The following is a 22,020-nucleotide window of genomic DNA, read 5'->3' on the forward strand; positions in this document are numbered from 1 at the left end:
TTCAACTATTAAGTTTCTGCATACTTTACTGATTGAAGTGAATATATTAGTAGTTAAATTTGCATATACACTGATTGCCCTGAATATTGGGCAAGTGCATTGTTAACTACAGAAAAAATTGTCTAAGTAGTTACTTCTTTTAAGGAGATTTAAAGCAAATAACAAAATTAACCTAGTTGTGAAGATCTGGTGATTCCTTGTTGCCACTTTCTTAATCTGCTACTAACATAAAAGGTTGCTTTGTTCAATCCTGGAGAGACATTATTATTATTATTATTAAAGATATAACTGTTTTTTTTTTTAGTTTTTCCCCCAAGATGGTAGATGAGAGGCAATGTTTGCCTGCCTCTCCCACTTGTAAAGACAAAATAGCATGTTAAGATTCATTCTGTGAACTTGGTTTTCCACAAAGCAACACAGGAACTTAACAGAAAAAGTCAAAGAAACCAAAGGTCTTTTGAAAGAAGCAATGGGCTGTAGCCTACACCATTAGCCACACAGAACTTGTGAGTCTCTAGATAGTAAGAAGGAGAGAGATTGATGCTGTGATACACAGTCCCAACAGGGAGGTGGGCAATCTAGGCCACTGGTGAATTTGCTAACCCTACCCAGCCCTGGAGCCGATATAGTGAGTGGTGGGGAATATAGTAGAAGTGGCATCAGGAGTCTGTCACTCCCAGACCCCAGTGGGTACAGAACCATTCCTACTCCCACCTCACAGGGGACATCATGGAAGTTGGCCAGCTAACTCAGGCAGTGGTCAGAGCTTGAGAGAATTGCCTAGCTGAAATTTTCAATATGACCTTGAGTGGGGATGAACTCCATCAGCCACAACAGAGGGACAAGTGGGAAGTGTGCTATAGTCACCTGCTGCATAGGTCAACTGGGAAGGGCATGGCCTGAAAGCTGTGGTCTTCACCAGTTTTGAGTTCTGGGTCAAGGCTGCCTGGAACTCAGCTAGCTGTTGCTAGTAGAACACAATGAGTGTGAGAACTGCCTTGCCAAGTGCATGGGAGCTGAATGTGCTACCCACCCCTCCTTGTGCAGATTCTTTTGTGCAGCAGAAGAAGCTGCATTCCTCCCTGGAATGGTACCCAAGTGGCAAGGCAACTGCCCTCTGATCCCCATTGGGGCCACTGCTTGAGCTTGCACATGGGGAGCCAGAGCGTGAACGTGTCTGATCAGCCTCCACCTGCCCTGGTTTTACCCCTCCACCTGCTCTGGTTGTACAATACAATAGACAGGGATGTTTTAGAGCTTCATGGTCCCGCTCCTTGCCTGAGACACCAAAGTACTTTTTCTGGGAAACATAAGGCAAGCACAAACCCCACTGCTACCCCTGCAGCTGGTACTATTTTGCAAGCACCATCTCCTGGCTGGAGGCCAATTAACACAGTCCATTACAGCATGTGCAGGCAAAATAACACAGAACTCAGTGAAGAGAAAACTTGCATGACCTCAGCTACCACCATTACTTGGATCACCCTGGCTGACCAGGAGGTCTTCAGTCTGTTCACATGCCCAGTACATTAATACTAAATCTGGTCTTTGAGAAAGCCAACACAAAAACATATTTATAACTAAGGTACTCTCAGAGTTTATGTAAGTTCCCTCTCACCCCCATCAGAGCTGGTGCTGTTACCCACTGCAGGAGACTTGAGAACAGTTCACATCACTGGTTACTTTGCAGACATTCTCCAGCACCAGCCTGGAGTGTGGCAGCCCACTGGGCAGCTAGACAAAAACGCATCAGGATTCACAGTAGTTTGACCCTCAGGGATAGCTACTCCTAGGAAATATGGGAGGGCACCATGTAACCACCCAATGGTTTCATCTTGCCTGCTGCCCAGACAGAACCAATTTATCAAGACAGGGGAACTGCAATGAAGACAGAGTAATCCATGCAGACTCAGCTGTGCAGAGGACCAGAGTCTTATTATTACTCAAATCAGTCTCCCTGAGCATTCAGGAATAGGGAGTTTTTAAAGATAATTTGGTGGGTAGGAGTTAGGGAAGTTGAAAGTGGTGATTGGTCAGGTTGGAAATGAAATCACAGGGGGTCAAGATGAGGTTTTCTTGCTGTCTTCTGTTCCTGGGTAGGATCATAGAACTGGTTGAGCTAGATTATGGGTCTAGGTGGTGTCAGATAATCCATCCAGTACCAGGTCTGCAAAATATCACAAGTATTGATCTTAGGTTTTACAATAGTGATGATATCCCCAGAAGCAATTTTGGGATGTTCAGACTCTTGCAGCCAGAGGCTGCATGACCCCTAAATAGCAATTTCTAACCTTGCAGCTAATTTGTTACTCCTACAAAACCAGACTGGTCCCCCGGTGAGGACTATTACCAGTTTTGTTTCAGAGTTGAACCGTAAACTGGATTCCTTTACAAGTTTAGTTCAACTTATATCCAGGAATGAACAGGATATTGAGCAAGATTAGAAGCAAGATGGAGTCAGTTATGTCTGACCTTTTGCACTATTATAATTTCCTCAATTATACTTTTTGCAAAGGCAGTCTCAACCACATTAAGAGAGTACCCTGTGGAACAGAAGAAATCAGACTACAGGCCTTGAGACTCTCAAATTTCTACTTGTGAGAAGTTTCTTTCAGCAGAGGAACAGGTAAAGTGTTGGGTGCAGTGAAAAAAGTCTGCAACTGTATCCCAACGGTCAGGCCTCCCTGGTGCTTTCGAAGGGTTTTGCAGAAGGATACTTCTCCCCTCACCCACCACTGAGGACATAGCTGAGGCTTCCTCCACAGGAGTTTGGCAGGAGTGCATCTATAGACAGCCTTTCTGGATCACTTTGAGTGACTGCATACCCACAGGAGGAGTGTTCTCCAGGCTGATTTGCACAAGAGGTTTAGTTGTAATTCCTCTCTACATGAATATTAGCATTCCTGTACATGAAAAGGGGTGGCTGTCTGATCTGAATAGCTGAAATACCATGTCAGGAGTATGAATAAAGGTGGATAACTTTCTTGCTGGCCTGAAATGACAGCTGTGTTGATTACCTCCCTTTCTCGCTGAAATATCTGTAACTTCAACTGATTTTTACTGGTAGGCACCTTCTATATAACTGAAATGTGAACTGTTCAACTCAGTGAAGAAAATACTAGGGAAGAAAGTTTTCAGAAGTGCACACCACTGAGGAGTAAGATGAGTGAGACTGCTGCCATTTCAGCCCCACAGAAGACAATAAACCTATTGATAAACCCAGCACATCACTTCTTCAATCAGCATTTGAGAAAGCCATCACAAACTCTCTATAACCATGAAACTGATTCAGACTCTTCACCACTGAAAGCACCCAGAGCTGAAACTAGGTGAAAATAAACTATAAGCATTAAAGTCACATCTGCAGGGATGAGAAATGTTATTTTTTTCTAAAAACCCAGTTGAATCAAAACTAAATTTAAAAATAATTAGAAGAATAGTCTACCCAAATGAGAATGAGCCAAAAAAATAATTCTGGCAATGTGAAAAAACAGACTTCTATAATACCTCTTAAATATCACAATAACTCCCTAGCAGTGAGTTCAAACTGAGGTGAAATCCTTGAAATAACAGATAAGAAATTTATAAGGTTGATTATTCTGTTACTCAAGGATATACAAAAGAATAGTGAAGACCAACATAAAGAAATGTAAATAAAAGCACTTTAGGATATAAATGCAAAATTTTCTAAAGAGATAAATATTTTAAAGAAAAACCAATCAGAATGTCTGGAAATGAAAGAGACATTTATGAAACTGCAAAATGCAATGGAGAGTTTTAATAATAGATTAGACCAAGTTAAAAAAAAAATCAGAGTTCAGAAATAAGGCTCTCAAATTTAAACCAATCAAACAAACAAAAAAAGAATCACAAGAAATAGTATTCATTAAATATGGAATTATATCAAATGAACAAAGTAAAGAACTGTAGATGTTCCTAGGGAAAAGAAAAAGCAAAAATTTTGGAAAATCTGCTTCAGAAAATAATTGAGGAAAACTTCCTTGACCTTGCTGGAGATTTAGACGTTCAAATACAAGAAGCTCAATAAACTCTTGGGAGACTTATTGTAAAAAGGACATCACTAAGGAATATAATCATTAGGCTATCTAAAGTCAATGTGAAGGAAAGAATTCTAAGCAGTGAGACAAAACCATGAGGTAACCTGCAAAGGAAAATCTAACAGACTAACAGCAGACTTCTCAGGAAAAACCTTACAAACCAGAAGGAATTGGGGTTCTATTTTTACTTTCCTCAAACAGAATAACTGTCACCAAAGACTTTAGAGTCAACAAAAATAAGTTTCAGAAATGGATAAATAAATTATTTCTCAAACAAGCAAATTCTGAGGAAATTTGTCAATACCGACCAGCCCTACAATAAATGCTAAAGGCATTCTAATTCTTGAAGTAAAAGGTCAGTCCTGACTAGAATAGAATCTCCTGAAAGCAGAAAATTCAAAAAGTTATAAAGCAATAACATATTGGAAAAAAACAAAGTCACTAGGTAACAATCAACATAACTGGTATAGTACTTCAACCCTCAATATGAACATTGAATTTAAATGATCTAAATGCTCCACTTAAAAGGCACAGGATTGGCAAGATGGATAAAAAATAAAAAGCCAAATATCTTCTGTATTCAGGAGACACATGTAACACATAAGGATTCTTCTAGGTAAAGGAGTGGAAAAATATTTCACACGAATGGAAACCAAAACCATGGAAGAGTAACTATTCTTATATCAGATATAATAGGCTTTAAGGCAACAACATGATGTAGGGATGGTTCAATATATTCAAATTAATAAATATGATAGATTACACAAACATAATTAAAGAGAAATGCCATATGATAATCTCAATAGACGCATAAAAACATTTAATAAAATCTAGCATCTCTTTATAATTAAAAACCCTCAAGAAATTAGGCATAGAGAAAACACAACTCAAAGTAAGAAAAGTCATATATGACAAACCCATAGACAACATCATAATGAACAAAGAAAAGTTGAAAGCTTTCCCTCTAACCACTGAAACAAGATGAGGATGCCCATTTTACCACTTTTCTTCAACGTAGTATTAGAAATCTTAGCCAGAGCAATCAGGCAAGATAAAGAAATAAAGAACAGCCTAAAGAATAGACCTCCTCTTAGAAAATAAGTCAAACTGTCTCTGGTTGCATGAAGTGGTCTTATACCTAGAAAACACTAAAGATTTCTCTAAAAGACTCCTAGTTTTGATAAATGAATTCAGTAAGATCTCAGGTTATAAAATCAATATAAACAAATCAGTAGCAATGTTATACACCAACAATCACCAAGGTAAGGATCAAATCAAGCATTCAGTCTCTTGTATGACAGCAAAAAACACAACCTAAAATACCTAGGAATATACTTATCCAGGGATGGAAAATTCTCTACAAGAGAGCTATAAAACACTGATGAAAGAAATCACAGACACAAACAAGTAGAAATACATTCCTTGTTCATGGACTGGAAGAATCAATATGAACATGACTATACTGCCAAAAGCAATCTATAGATTCCATGCAATTTCTATCAAAATATCAACATAATTTTTTCACAGAATTAGAAAGAAAGCTAAAATTCATATGGAACCAAAAAGAACCGGAGTAGCCAAAGCAATCCTAATAGTAAATAATACATCTGGAGTCAGAACATTACCCAAATTCAAACCACACTACAATGATATAGAAACCAAAGCAGTATGGTACTGGTATAAAAGCGTATACATAAACCAATTATATATATACAGAATAGAGAACACACAAGTAAAGACAAATACAACCAACTGTTCTTCTATAAAGCAGGCAAATATGTAAATTGGGAAAAGGGTCCTCTATTCAATGAGTAATTCTGAGAAAACTGTATAGCCACATATAGAAAAATAAAATTAGATCACTTCTCTCATCATATACAAAAAATAACTCAAGGTGGATTAAAGACTTAAATCTAAAACCTGAAATCATAAAAATTCTAGAAGGAAACCTAGGAGAATCCCTTTTGGACACTGGCCTAGGCAAATAATTCATGAATAAGATCCCAAAAGCAAATGCAACAGAAACAAAAATAAATACATGGGACTTAATTAAACTAAAAAGCTTCTTCACAACACAAGAAATTGTCACCAGAGTAAACATACAACCTACAAAATGGGAGAAAATATTAATATTTTTAAATTATACAACTAAAAAAGGACTAACATCCAGAATCTACAAGAAACTTAAACAAATTAGCAAGAAGAAAACAAATAATTTCATTATACAGTGGGGAAAAGACACATATAGGCACTTCTCAAAAGAAGTTATACAAATGGCCAACAAACATATGAAAAAATGCTCAATATCATTAATCATTAGAGAAATGTAAATTAAAACCAAAATTAGATACCATTTGCCCCAGGCAGAATGACCATTACGAAAAAGTCAAAAAGCAATAGATGTTGGCATGGATGCGGTGAAAAGGAATGCTCATACATTACTGGTGGAAATGTAAATTAGTACAACCTCTATGGAAAACAGGATGGAGATTTCTCAAAGAACTAACAGTAAATCTACCATTTGATCCAGCAATCTCTACTGGGTATCTACTCAGAGGAAAAGAAGTCACTATAACAAAAAGATACCTACATGCACATGTTCATTGAAGCACAATTCACAATCGCAAAGATATGGAATCAACCTAAGTACTCATCAACTGATAAGTGGATAAGAAAATGTGAAACATATACCATGGAATACTACCCAGCCATTAAAATAATTAAATAATGTATTTTGCAGCAACTTGGATGAAACTGGAGGGCATTATTCTAAGTGAAGTAACTCAGGAATCTAAAACCAAATACTACAAAATCTCACTTAAAGTGGATGCTAAACTGTGGATACCCAAAGGCATGCAGAGTGATATAATGGACATTGGAGACTCAAAAGCAGGGAGGTGAAAGGGGGTTAGAAAGGAAACTCTGCCTATTGGGTAACCACTTGTACCCCTAAAGCTATTGAAATAAAAAAATTAAATCTTTTGTATGACAAGGAAACAAGAAAAAAGAAATACAATACCATACACCAGTCAAAATACAATTCTATTAACTAGCTTTGGTAAGGTATGCTGTGTAACAAATAATCTAAAAATCTCCATAGATAGCAACGATAAAGGTTTATTTCTCTCTTGCCCTTATTAAATAAATAAATAAACAAAATAAAACTTTATTTTGGTGATCCGGTGTACTGATTTTGTGATTGGGTGCCTGATTGTTTTAAGACAAAAACAAAAACAGGAAAAATCTCATTTGCAATACATCTTCTGTTATTGCGTTAGCAAAAATATATGTCCACTAATTTATATCTTTTGTACAACATAATTTACTTGATGGTTTTGCTTATATAATTTCTATAAGCACGTGACTTAGAGGGATAGAAATATTAGCATTATTGGGTGTCTAATATGTGCCAAGTGACTAAAAATGCTTTTCTTTTAAATTCTTTCAGCAGCTAATATTATTTCACAGATTAGGAGACAAAACTCAGAGATGTTTAAATAAACTCCCATAACATTACTCACCACCTAATTGGTAGAGTTTGAGCTCCAATATATAGAAACATCTTAATTCAAATCCTTTACAGTTTGTACTATATCATTTCCTAGATTAAAATAATCTTATTTAAGAATTCATGTTTATCACTTACTAGGTTTGTGTTGCTGAACAAATCATTTACACCAGTGCCCATTTTTGAACTTAGATAATATTTACCATTCATCTTCACCTAATTTATGTAAGGGTCAGAAAATAGAAGAAACACGCTCTTAAAAAAATAAAGCACAACACTATTTAAAGATATTCTAAAGATTTACTAGTCAATTGAATTATATCATAATATAAAGATATAGTTTTCAGTAGGAAGTATTAATGAATGATGAAGACTAAAACTTAACATGTTCCCTAATAGTCAATATACAATCAAGAATAGGGAAACAATCATTTGCCTGCAGCAATGACATTCCCATATTTCTGTGATCCTCAGTTTCTATGAGCCTTTTCACATGCTGTTTCCTTTATTTGGAGGGTCCTTTTCCACTTACGTCTTGTAAATGCCAATCATTTTTTCTGTTTGTGTCTCCTTACTCTGAAAAATCTTCCCTGATCAATTTCCAACGTGCTTTACATCTTTGTTCCTGAAGCACTGTGTACATAGCCCCAGCATAGGATTTATACAGATTTCATTTGACTGTTGCTGTTTTTTCTTTTTTGTCTATATCCCTTGTCAGTCTGAGTGTCTTCATTATAAAGTAAATGCCCAAAATTACTACTTCAGTGAGTGAGAATGTTACTATCTCCACTCTAATATAACTATAATCAGGGGATTTTTAAAAAAATAATTCTTTAGCAAAGTACACAAACATGAATGAAATGCAATGAATTCTTTAAAAAACTGACTACATCTTAGTAGCCATGAATTACTAAAGTCAACAGATCTATCATTTTGAGTACCCCAGATGTTCCCTTGTGCCTTTCCCAATCACTACCCCTTCTTCCTTTCAAAAGTAACAAGTATCCTAACTCCTTAACTATATTGAAACTAACTGTACTGATTATTCCATCTATAGTTGAGTTACACCTATTTTTTTAAATTTTATACAAATATATGTTTACCATTATTGTTATTTTTATCATAGTAAAAAACATGTCACATAAGATTTATCTCCTTAATACATGTTTAAGTGTTTGGGACAACATTGTTAACTATAAGCACAATGTTATAAGGCAGACCTCTTGAACTTTTACAACCTGCATAACCAAAACTTTTTAAACCCAGCAACTATAAGAAAAATATTTTATGAATAATAAAAAGTATAATATGTAATTGATCAGATTTATTTATTTTATTTTCTAAGAAACCTTTTGCTATAAATTAGTTCTGTATTATAAATAAGTATATATTCCCAAATATATTCTCATATGTATACACACTGATCTACATATAAATTTTATATTTTATAGCTATGTTATATGACATAGTGAAAATACAAAAATGTACTTTGAGAGTAGGAAAATAAGAGATTATAAAATATTACAAAGAAATATTTAATTAAATTTCTGTTATTTTATAATAATAAACACATTTTATAAATTACTTAATATAAAGCATATCATGAATTTGGCACTTAAATCTCTCTCTCAAATTTATATTAATTAAACTTAAAAGGTGAAGAAATAAAATCAGGAAACAAGAAAACTCCAGAGTTAAAAAATTCAACCAATTAAAAAATTCAACCAGTTAAAAAATTTGCCAATAATGACTAGGACCTGATAAATAAATTGCACTACATTTAGCACTCAATTATTAAAGCTGGCAACCTAATCAGAACATCAAGCTTCACAATCTGTAGTGTAGTTTGAAACTCAGCAATTGTAACATCAAAGTGTGCAGCTATATCAGTGGAATTGGTGAGTGAATCATCAAATGTGCAGTGCAATTAGTTGAGTATGAAAATCCCACAGTGTTATAACATGGAGATGAATCAGCAAAGCTTCCTGGTGATTGCTAAATACCTGACTACTTCCTCAGTAGCTATAGTTCTTGAATAATTACCTAAATAAATATGGAAATGAAGTCTGATGAAATGAAACAGTGAATATGAAATAGTATTTGATATATTTGAAAAATTGGTATAACTTGAAAGAAACTGTATAATATTCTTTTACATATGCCCACTTATATACAGGGCCAACTAGCATTTACTACGTTTTACTCTTGTTCTCATAATTTTTTGAGGGGATCCTTTAAACATACCCACTAGAGTTTACTCAATAGGTGAAAATTCCTCCATCCAGAAGAAATAATTTATAGTAATACAGTATTTGCAAACCTCATCTCAACAGAGTCATCAAGGTGGGTGGATCACCTGAGGTCAGAAATTCAAGATCAGCCTGACCAACATGGAGAAACCCCATCTCTACCAAAAATTAAAAAAATAATAATAATTCGTTGGGCATGATGATGTTTGCCTGTAATCCCAGCTACTCAGGAGGCTGAGGCAGGAGAATTGCTTGAATGTGAGAGGTAGAGGTTGAGGTGAGCCAAGATTGCACCATTGCACTCCAGTCTGGGAAACAAGAGGGATACTCTGTCTCAAAAAAAAAAAAAAAAAAAAAAAAAGTATAAACTTTTGAAAACCTTTCCATAGTGAAGAACTAACCATTTACTTGTTAATGAGATTCAAAACAAAATTTTCTGGAAATTGAAATTCCTGTATATAGAGAGTTTCTTAAGTGTGTAAATGTGGAAGAATATTTCAGACAGGAAATGTAGAGGAGCTACATTTGCAGATATGTGGAAATTTGAAAGCTATATTTTATATTGGATGTTTTCTTTCACTTCAAAAATTTATGATTGCAAGTTCAAGTTTAGTGCTTTAAAAAACATTTCCCAATATTTTTAAACTTCAGTGAGATTGTTTAGCTATCAGATGTCAGTATTCTGTCAGCTGGCATTGCATGTCCTGAGTAAAATTTGTGAAAATATTTTAATATAACCACGTTACAGATAACACACTTTTCATTTTTCTTTCTTTCTTTCTTTAAAGAAAAAAAAAACAATTACTTTCTGAAATAAAGTATCTGATATTTTTTCAACAAACTGTGTTTAAAAAGTACATATAAAGAGTGAAAATGTAGTGTCAAAAGAATTTTCAGTTCTTTTCCTCAAACCTCTAGACTGAAGGCAAAAAAATTCAAGTCACTATAGGGTTCAGGGAGGTCATTGAGGAGTGACACTGGGGAAAAAAAAGAGAACTTGAGAGGTCCCTGAAAAAGGGTAATACATCTTCTAAAGAGGCAAATAATTCCTACTCCAGCTGAATGCTGCCATTCAACTTGATAGTATATGCAGCTTTTAAGGAGAAATCAGAAATTTTTTTAACTGTAAAATCTTTAATTTTAAATATATTGGCTGCTTTTTAGAAAAGAAATAATTGTACATTTCAAATACAATACATCTGCTTTTTATCAGCTTGGAAACTTTTGTGTAAATGGAACTCTATTACAGAGGTTATCTTCTATTTAAATAAATATATTTATATATATTAAAAGCTTCTAACAGGATTGACTTCTAATTAAGGGAACTGACACAGTTAAAGGAAAGAAGGAGTGTTGACTACTTTGTAAAGCAGTTCCCTTAATTAGAAGTCAATTCTGTTAGAAGCTTTTTATATACATAAATATATGTATTAAAATCAAGGAAAATGAATTCTAAGGCAGAAAGGACAAAAGATCATTCAATTCATCATTGTATTTTAAATGGGAAAACAGAGAATCAGAAAGTTCAAATCTTTCACACGAAGTCATGCAATTATTTTTAAAAAGACCCAGAAAAGAAGGCAACTGAAATAAATGAACAAAACACCTTCCTCTTGAGAAGCCCCATGGTTTTTGACTTCATATATGTTATAATCCTTAATCTTCAAAAAAGTACTGTGATGAAGATAATGTTTGCCACATTCAAATGAATAAACAGCTTCAGGTCAATTTCCCCATATTATACACTATTTCCTATTCCCTATTTATATTGATTATTATTTATGAGTAGGCACAACTGATTTGATGTAAATTGTGGAGGGGTTTTGTGTATTTCAATCATTAGTTGACAGAAGACTGCAGTACCCATCTTTGGTTAAATCTGAAGATATGCTACTGCTATTTCCTACTGGGCACAAGAAGCCGAATAGCCCAGTAAGCTTTATTCTCTTCCATACAAGCCTAGAACGCATTGCTGCCAAATATCATTTTAGTCAGTTCAGCACATCTTAGCTGGGACACACACCAAGGAACCTGGACTGACAGCAAACACCCAGTGGAATGAGCCCACTGGTGCAGAGCCAGCCATCTTTCCTGTATTCAGGAATTTCTCATTGATAATACAGAAAGTGCTGAAGTTGTTCTTTAGCAGAAAACTTGGGATCCAAATCCTTCAGACTAAATGCAGTTAAGCTATCATGGGGGTTAACATTTATTTTAGTACTTATGCCTATTGTTCAAATTATGTGGATATCAGGTGGAACTAAATTATACATTTAATTTTGTATAGAGTTGCGGTCAAATTTATTTATCAAACATAGATTTATGACATACTTAGAACAAAGAGTAAATAATAGAATATGCCAGCAGTATCCAACATAGTAAAAATTAATTTTAGCACATTTTAATATATGCATTTCAGAAAAAGAATTGTCTAAATCTGGCCATACTGTTTATCACACTACATTATTTATTCCTTTCCTTAAATATAATGATGTGTAACATTTTATTTATTTGAATACAAGTAAACAGCTTCCCTTTTCATACTAGAATCTAAGTGAAATGAAGGTGAAGGTTTTGTCTTATTTGTTGATTGTAAAGCTTGGCAAAGAGTTTAAAAAGAAGTAATACATCAATGAATTAATTAATTGATAAAAAATCTTAATTACAGAGGAGATAAAGGAACGTTAAGCATTCTTAATAAGAAAAGATTTAGATAGTGAGGAATATATCAAAATTAATAAGGGATTAAATTTAGCCAGTAAAAGAAACAAAATAATATTTAGAAATTTCAAATAATCTAAAAAAATTTAAAATATAACACATAGGAACAATTCAGGAAACCAAAAATTAAGGAAAAACAGGCCAGCTTGCTATGAAATTAATTTAAACCATTAGTGGCTTGGAATGATGAGATAGAAGAGAGGGAAAATAGTCTCCATAGGCATTTTTGGTTATCTTAGTTTGATAGTCTAAATAAGAAAAAAAAAAATCCTAACGTTTCTCTTTATGGCCAGTAAATATACGTATGTACATCCTGGATTTTAAACTCTCTTTTTTCAAGTCTTAAATGGTACATATGTCTTGCGAATTATTTTATTTTAACACTTACTTCTTTAAAATCTTAGAGTGGATTATGATTAGATAATAGTTTCAGTCCAAGATCTATATACCTCACTTCCAAAAATCTTTACCAAGTGAAACATACAATTTATCTATTTTTTTCTTCAATGTCCTGTAGATTAGTTTTGCTCACATTCTTTATTACTAAAAGTGTGTACACTTTGACCAATATCTCCCATTTCTCTTACTGCACCCTGACACCTTCAGCTCCTGGCAACTACTCTTCTACTCTTCGTTTCCAAGACTTTGGCATTTTTTAAGATTTCCCTTACAAGTGAGACCATACCGTATTTATCCTTCTGTTACCTGACTTATTTTACTCAGTGCAAAGTTTTCCAGGTTTATGAATCCTGTCACAAATGGCAGAATTTCCCTCCTTTTTATGACAAAGTATTTTGTTTTCTTTATCCATTCATCTAGATGTACACTTAGGTTGTTTTCATATATTGACTTTTGTGAATAATGCCACAATAAACACGGGAATGCAATTTTTTTTTTCAAAATAGTGATCTTATTTCCTTTGGATATACATCCAGTAGCTGAACTACTGGATCATTTGGTAGTTCTATTTTTAATTTTTTTGAGGAACCTCCATAGTGCTTTTCCATAATGGCTGTGCCAATTTACATTCTCACCAACAGTTTCAAAGCTCCCTTTTTTGTACATTGTTGCCAACACTTGTTTTCTCTTTTTGATAATAGTCAAAGAAGGATGAGGTGGTATCTCATTGTGGTTTTTATTTGCTTTTCCCTGGCGATTAATGATGTTAAGAACCTTCTTATATTCCTGTTGGTCATTTGCATTTCCACTTTGGAAAAATGTCTATTTTTTCTCCAAGAACTGGAACAAGACAAGGCATCTACTCTCACCACTTCGATTTAACAGAGTATTGGAAATTCTAGTCAGAGCAATTAGGTAAGGAAAAGTAAAAACAGCATCCAAATCAGAAGAGAAGAAGTTACATTCTTTCTGTCTGCAGATGACATGATAGAAAACCCTTACGATTCAACCAGAAAAATTTTAAAACTAATACATTAATTCAGTAAAGTTGCCAGATACAAAATCAATGAACATAAATCAGTTGCACTTCCATACATTAACAACAATTTGAAAAAAATATTAAAAATCTCATTTACAATAGCATTAAAAAAATAAAATGCTTAGGAATAAATTCAATGAAAGTCGTGAAAAATCTGCACAGTAAAAATTACAAAATACTGATAAAAGAAACTGAAGCTGACAAAAAAACATGAAAAGATATTTTTTAAAAAATTACCAATTGGGAGTATTAATATTGTTTAAAAGTTCATACTACGTAAAGTTAAGTAAAGGTTCAATGCAGACACAATCAAACATCCAATGGCATATTTTACACAAGTAGAAAAAAATGATAAAATTCACTTAGAAGCAGAAAACTGGCATAACCAAAAAAGTTTGGAGCCAGAAGAACAATGCTAGAGATATTATAATCCCTGATATCAAATCACATAGCAGCACTACAGTAATCAAAACAGTATGTTCCTGTCATAAAAATATATACAGAAGAATGTAATCTAATAGTGAGTTCAGAAATAAACTCAGGTATATAAAGTCCACTGATCTTTGACAAGGGCACCAATATAAAATGTGGAAAGAATCGTCTCTTGAGTAGAAGGTTTTCAGAAAACTAGATATGCTCATGCAAAAGAAATTGAACATTTGCCTTATACTATATATAAAAACGAACTGGAAATGGATTAAAGACTTAAAAGTAAGAACTGAACCTAGAGAAAACAGAAAAAAAGTCCTTGACATTAGTTTGCAGTATAAAATGATATTTTTGGTATAATATCAAAAATACAGGAAACAAAAATGAAAACAATTGAGTAGTCCTGCATCAAACTAAACAGTTTTGATAAACAAAGAAAACAATCAGCAAAATGAAGGGCAATCTACAGAATGGTAGAAAATATTTGCAAATCATATATCTAATAAAGGGTTAATATGCAAAATATATAAGAATCTCATATTATTCAATAGCAAAAAAAAAAATACATAAATATCTTGTGAAAAACAGTCAAGAGTATAAATAACTACTGTTTTTAGATCCAATTCCTCTAAGGATCTAGCAAGCTAATGATGATTTGGGTCTGAACACATTTGTCTTCATCATCTCTTTCCTAAAGCTTCTCCATTTAATCAGTATTTCTTCATCCTTTTGTAGAAGTAAAATCTTTTTAATCAAAAGTCATTTTGCTTAAGGCTGGAGACGAGTAGAGGCAGAACTCTTTTTATCTTTGTTTCTTAGAGAACCTGATACAAAATCATTTAAACCAATTCAGATTCACTGTCTCCTTTGCATAGGCATGTCTATAAGGAAGGATAAGGATAAAAGCAATATTCTATCTAGCAGCTTTTTATTGATTCAGTAGATATACAAGTGATACATATATGGAGAAAATTGTTATTTATTTAATATAGGTTGTTGATCATTGTTAGCTTTGGTGGCAGTGAAATCTACCTTCAGACTTCAGAGATTGTGATTGCTGCTATTGCACTCTGAATTCCATCTCTATTTTTCCACCAAGTAAATGCTTCTCATGGGCTGCTTCTAACCAATGCTTCAACATAGTTGTGACAATAAATCTGACCCATTCCTAGGAGATGAATAATCAATCCCTCTGATGGACAAGTGTAGTTCAAGCAATCCCCATGAGCCTTGATGAACTGTTAGAATCTCACTGCAGTCTAAGAGTCTCCTACTTCATTTTCTTTCCCTTTATCCCTTAGAAAGATTAGGCCTGTGTAGTGGTCTTGACATATCTCCCAGCTGTCCTGGCATCACATAATTCACTCACAAGTCTTTCTCCTAATATTATAAGTATCTAATCCCAACTTGACATCTGCTTTTTAGGAGACATGGTCTACCCCACTGGGGTTAACCTCTCTTTCTTGCCAACATCAACAATGATTTAGACATCAAGACAATAAAACAAAAAAAATTCCAGAATTTTTATTATGTGAAAAGTGCTTTGCAGATATCTGGTTAAACATCATAGACACAGGGATTTACTTTTACTCTCTACTGAATTTCAATGATGGTGGCAGTTGAATTAAAAACATAAATAACCATGTAAAACTACAGAGTAAGTGATAAGGTAACAGCAGATCAGAGATGTCAACAAACATTTGGAAATTACATAGCAGGTGGGTAGTGGTAAATTAATTAACAGAGTGAGGAAATGAGAGTGAAATGAAGCTTCAAAAGAGACGCCAATGAAAAGCAGTCTCTGTCCTTCAGGCATCCATTTACACAGGGAGTTAATAACTGTACCTGTTTTTAATGTTATTTTGAGTAGAAAATGAGCTAATATTGATCAATCAATTAGAATGTTTAGTTCAAAGTAATTAGTCAATAAATATTAAGTTTTTAAATTATTATCTAAACTATTATCATTCTATCCAGTTAAAAATATTCTAATTTATCTGCCAGAATAACTGGCACTTTAGTAAACCACTGATGAGAATACCGGTATGTCTCCAAATAATCTTCGGGACCTGCTGCAAGCACAAAATCTTTGATTTTAACTAGACCTGCTAAATCAGTCTCTGGGGTTTGAGTTTTAGAATTTGCATTTTAACAAACTCCCTGAGGTTATCTTTGCATTTTGAATTATAAGAACCACTGCATCACAGAGACATTTTAAGCTGGTTAACATGTAACATGAGTCGTGTCATTACTCGGTTCTTAAAATGTCTAACCTTAACTCCCACATTGCCGACCTGTCTTACTGATTTTATACCAAAAGCACTCTATGGTTTTTGTATTCTCCAAGCAAATGACAATTTCTTCCTGCTGTTGAACGTTTCTTTCTTTCTTTCTTTTTTTTTTTTTATTCTTCTAATCAGGCTACTTTACCCTCTAACACTCTTAAAAATTTAACTTTTATATTTCATAATCTAGTTCAGGTATTATTGCATTCAGAAAGCTAGTCCAGTGTCTGATAAACCCTGATAGAATTGATCACCCATGATCCTCTTGCATGCTAGGTATGATAGCTGCCTTGGGCTCTCACAGTGTATTATAATTTGTTTCTATCTCCTCTCCTAGACTTTGCATGCCTTAAGTTCAGGGCCTATATTATATCTTTCTCTTTCTTTCTTTCTGGTTTTTTTTTTTTTTTTTTGAGATGGAATCTTGCTCTGTTGCCCAGGCTGGAGTGCAATGGTATGATCTCAGCTCACTGCAACCTCTGCCTCCCAGGATCAAGTGATTCTCCTGCCTCAGCCTCTTGAGTAGCTGGGATTACAGGCATCTGCCATCACACCCAGCTATTTTTTGTATTTTTTAGTAGATACAGGGTTTTGCCCTTGTCAGGCTGGTCTCGAACTCCTGACCTCATGATCTGCCCACCTAGGCCTCCCAAAATGCTGGGATTACAGGTGTGAGCCACTGAGCCCAGCCTTATCTTTCTCTTTAATACAAACCCCTAACAGACCTGAGACTTCAGTACAGTTTATAGAGAAATTTGAAGAATGATTGCCTGCAAATGGAATGTTCTTGTATATTCACACAGTATTTGTCTTTTATTTTTATTTTTTCACAATTATCTCTGAAACAAAATTGTGTTCCTGGAGTACTCTTCATGACATATTTCCATTAGAAAGAAGGAGCCTATATTGAAGAAGATACTGAGTTTTGCTGATTAATTCACTGGTGTTAATAAGTACTGACTCCAAATTAGATAAAACATGAATATGGAGAAGCGAATCAAAATATGCTACTTATGTTTTCTCTTTAAGAGTAAAGCTGCTTAAAATAGTTCTAAACTAAGCTTTAATTTTAAATGTTTCATACTTTAAAAAACCTAAATTTAAAAGGGAAAGTAAGGTGTTCATTTATTAATCTAGAGTCTTGAACTCTTATACAAAGTACATCCAACTTCTCTTTACAGAGTAAATATGCGAGTGTCTCTTTCAGCACCAGATTAGCACCTGTTTTAAGAATTTGGGAGGCACTAATTGACCTGAAAACAGCCCCACATGAGCAGCAGGCATGGTGTTACGTTTGCTTCAAAACCTAAGCCTCGTTGCCAACACTTACCTAATGTAAATATAAGAAAAACAAATTGAACAGTACTGTTGCTTGTGTGCTAAAGCCACATCTTATTGAGCCAAATTCTCCCCAGGGCATGTCATTCCTTGGAACCCAGATAAGCATCCAGTGAGATAGATTAACACTTTGAAGTCACCAGGGTATCATGGAGACTTTTTTGTTGATGATACTATGTCTTCGGTGCTGGGGAAAATCTGGCTCATCTTGTTAGTAGCAGAAATAATGTAATTTAAGTGAGCTGCCAGGATAATTAGAGCAGATGAACAGTAGACAGAAATAATGCCCTAAAGATATGAAAGAAAATGCTTAGATTCTTTTTCACTTTATTTCAGTGCTACTAAACGCTATTGGTATCTGTTTGCTTCTGTGTCTCTGTCAATGCTGAGTAGCAAATTAGGTATTTGGGGAGACATTAACTCTTCCAAGCTACTTGCAGACTGTTTAGTGCATTTCTGAGCAGTGCTAATTGACAGAATTATAAATTAAAACATAACAAAAATGTGATATTTGTCTTTAGTGAATTAGGAATTTTAGAAAACCACAGGAGAATGACACACTGCCATCACTTTTTAGAAAGAAATACAATTCCAGATTCCTGCCATATTTAATTATGTGATAACAATGAGTCAGTGGCTTCTTACACAATAATTCAGACTAGGTACGGGTTAAAGTTTTTGTAGACTAGAGGGTTTACTATCCAAAACCTTAATAGCTCAAAACCATAAGAATAAAATGTTCAAAGTATTTGGTTGGTTTTCTAAGGGCATTTGGTTGCAACCTATTTGATTAATATAATTTTCAATAATTTTTCTATGTAAAATCAACCAAGTGCTTCACAAAGTCTAGCATATCAGTTTCTTCCTGAATATAGTTTATGCATTTGTGTCCTTGCACAATTTTATTTCATTGCTCTTAATTGAAATGATCAGTCCATCTTTCCTAATGAAGTTTGGACTCCATAGTATGTCTTATGTTTAACTCATGGTGACTAGAACAAAAAAATAAGTTGAACGAGAAAAATGTAGAGCCGTGAAACTATTCTGTATGATACAGTAAAGGTGGGTGAATTACATTACACATTTGTCAAAATCTATAGAACTATACAGCAAAAGAATAACCCTTAATACATGCAAGTTTTAAAAAACAAGCTGGAGTATTCTGTAGAATGTGACAAAATAATCTAACTTTATTACAATTATATTAAAAAATCTTCACTGAAGAAGTGGAGGTAAGATACTGACCTAAGTAACCATTTAAATGAGTGGAGTCTATGAAATTAAAGGTCTGCAGAACTTTATATAAGTACTATACTACATATATAGTTAATAATGTTATTTCCATTGGGGGTATGGTTCAATAATTCTCATATCACTGACACTGGACATGTTTACTGAAACTGAACAGTTAAATAAATGGTGGGAGTAATTATTCCCACTAATGGAGTGGGAAATTTCATATAATCAAAGAGAAGAGGCAAGATACATTTGTTTGAGATCATATTTAGGTCAGTGTACAGAGGACTAAATATAGCAATATTTATAAATATACATATACATATATATACACAGACTAGTATGCACAAACATATTCCCTTGCTCTGTCTACTGAAAACATATAGACACAATAGCAGCTGCATCTCCAGACCTCACCTTTAATTCTAGTTCTTTTGCAATTTCTACTACATTTGTAGTTAAATCCTCTGCTGAAGTCTTGAACCCTTCAAAGTCATCAGTGAAGTTGGAATGAACTTCATCCAAACTCTTATTAGTATTGATATTTTGACCTCCTCCCATATGTCAAGAATTTCCTCAATGGCATCTAGAATGGTAAATCTTTTCTAGGAAATTTTTAGTTTACTTTGCCCAAATCTATCACAGGAATCACTACGTATGCCAGCTGTAGCCTTAGAAAAGATGTATTTTCTAAATAATAAGACTTTAAAGTTGAAATGACTTTTTCTCCATGGGCTGAAGACTGGATGTTGTTTTAGCAGGCCTGAAACAACATAAATGTCCTTATACATCTATATCAGAGTTCTTGGGGGATAAGGTGCATTGTCAATGAGCAGTAACATTTTAAAAGGAATTATTTTTTTTCTGAGCAGTACGTCTCAACAGTGAGCTTAAAACGTTTAGTAAACCATATTGTAGAAATATGTGTTTTCATCCAGGCTTTTTGTTCCATTTATAGAGCACAAACAGATAGCATAATTCTTAAGAGCCATAGGGTTTTCCAGAAAATGAGCATTGGCTACAAGTTATAGTCATCAGCTGCATTTCTCTGAACAAGAGTGTCAGCCTGTCCTTTGAAGCTTCAAAGACAGGCTTTCACTTCTCTCCAGCTATACAATTTGTAGATAGCGTATTTTCCACTATAAGGCTGTTTGGTTCACATTAAAAAATCTAGCATTAAGTGTAGCCACCTTTATCAATGATCTTAATTAGATCATTGATAAAGAGCTGCAAATTCTATATCAGCACTTGCTGCCTGACCTTGCACATTTATATTATGGAGATGGCTTCTTTCCTTAAACTTTATGAACTAACTTCTGTTAGCTTCAAAATTTTAGTCTGTAGTTTCTTCACCTCTCAACCTTCATAGAATTGAAGAGTTAAAAACTCATTTTGTTTTAAGGTTTTGCTTAAGGGAATGTTGTGGCTGGTTTGATCTTCCATCTCGACCACTAAAACATTCTTCATATTATCAATAAGCTTGTTTCACCTGTTATCTGCTTGTGTTCAATGGAGTAACACTTTTAGTTTCCTTTAATAACTTTGTTTTTTGCATTTATAACTTGGCTAACTGGTGCAAGAGATATAGTTTTCAGCCTGTATTACAGCTTTCAACATGTCTTTCTCTAATCACAATTATTTCTAGTTACTGTTTTAAAGACAGTGGTATGTGGTTTTTCATTTGAACACTCAAAATCCACTATAGGTTCACTAATTGAGCAAATTTCTATATTGTTGTGTCTTAGAGAGTAGCGTGGGCCAAGGTAAGGGATAGAGATGGGGAAATGGCTAGACAATGGAGCAGTAAGAACACACGCAGTATTTACTGATTATGTTTGCCATCTTACACAGGCATGGTCCCTGGTGCCATAAAACAATTACAATAGTATTATCAAGGATCACTGATCATAGATCACCATAGCAGATATAATGATAATAATATTTTTTTCTGAAATAGTTATTAAGTCAGTGTATGTATTTGTTAATTGTGACAATTTATGAGTTTGATTTCTGATAGTTAAATCCTCTTTTTTGCCTCAAATCTTCAATTTGCAAAAACCACAGTATCTGTGAAGTACAATGATGTAAAGCCCAGTAAAACAAGATATGTCTTGTCCCCTTGGCAGAACAGATCACTGATGACTACTTTCACAATTGTTTTTACCTTCAGGGAAAATCAAGGGGATTTCAAAATTTGATTTTTGAAATATTCTAAATGTCTTTTATTAAAAGAAAACGTAAAATAGAAAAATGAAAATTTTAAAACTCAATTAACATATTTAAAGTGTAATACTCTATGAATTTGCTGGACTGCCATAACAGAATAATACAAATTGTGGATGACTTAAACTACAGAATATTTTTTTTTCTTGCAATTCTGGAAGCTAGAAATTGACAATCAAAATGGCAGGTGTCTGGGTTTCTGCTGAGGCCTCCTTTTGGCATGAAGATAGCTGGCTTCTCCCTATGTCCTCACATGATCTTTCTTCTGTACCCACACATCTATGGTGTTTCTTCCTTGTCATATTAATTAAGGTCCATCCCAACAACTTTGTTTTAAGTTAATGATCTCTTTAAAGGTCAAATCAGTCACATTCTAGAGGTTAGGTTGGTACTAGAGGTTACGGCTTCAACATATGAGCTTTGAGGGATACAATTCAGTCCATAACCCTTACATTTTAAGCAAATATTTCAAAGTTAAATAAGAATGATTATCAGAAATCAAACTTACAAATTTTTGCAATAAACAAATACGTAC

Source organism: Saimiri boliviensis, chromosome 16 (genome assembly GCF_048565385.1).
Source record: "Saimiri boliviensis isolate mSaiBol1 chromosome 16, mSaiBol1.pri, whole genome shotgun sequence".
NCBI lineage: Eukaryota > Metazoa > Chordata > Mammalia > Primates > Cebidae > Saimiri > Saimiri boliviensis.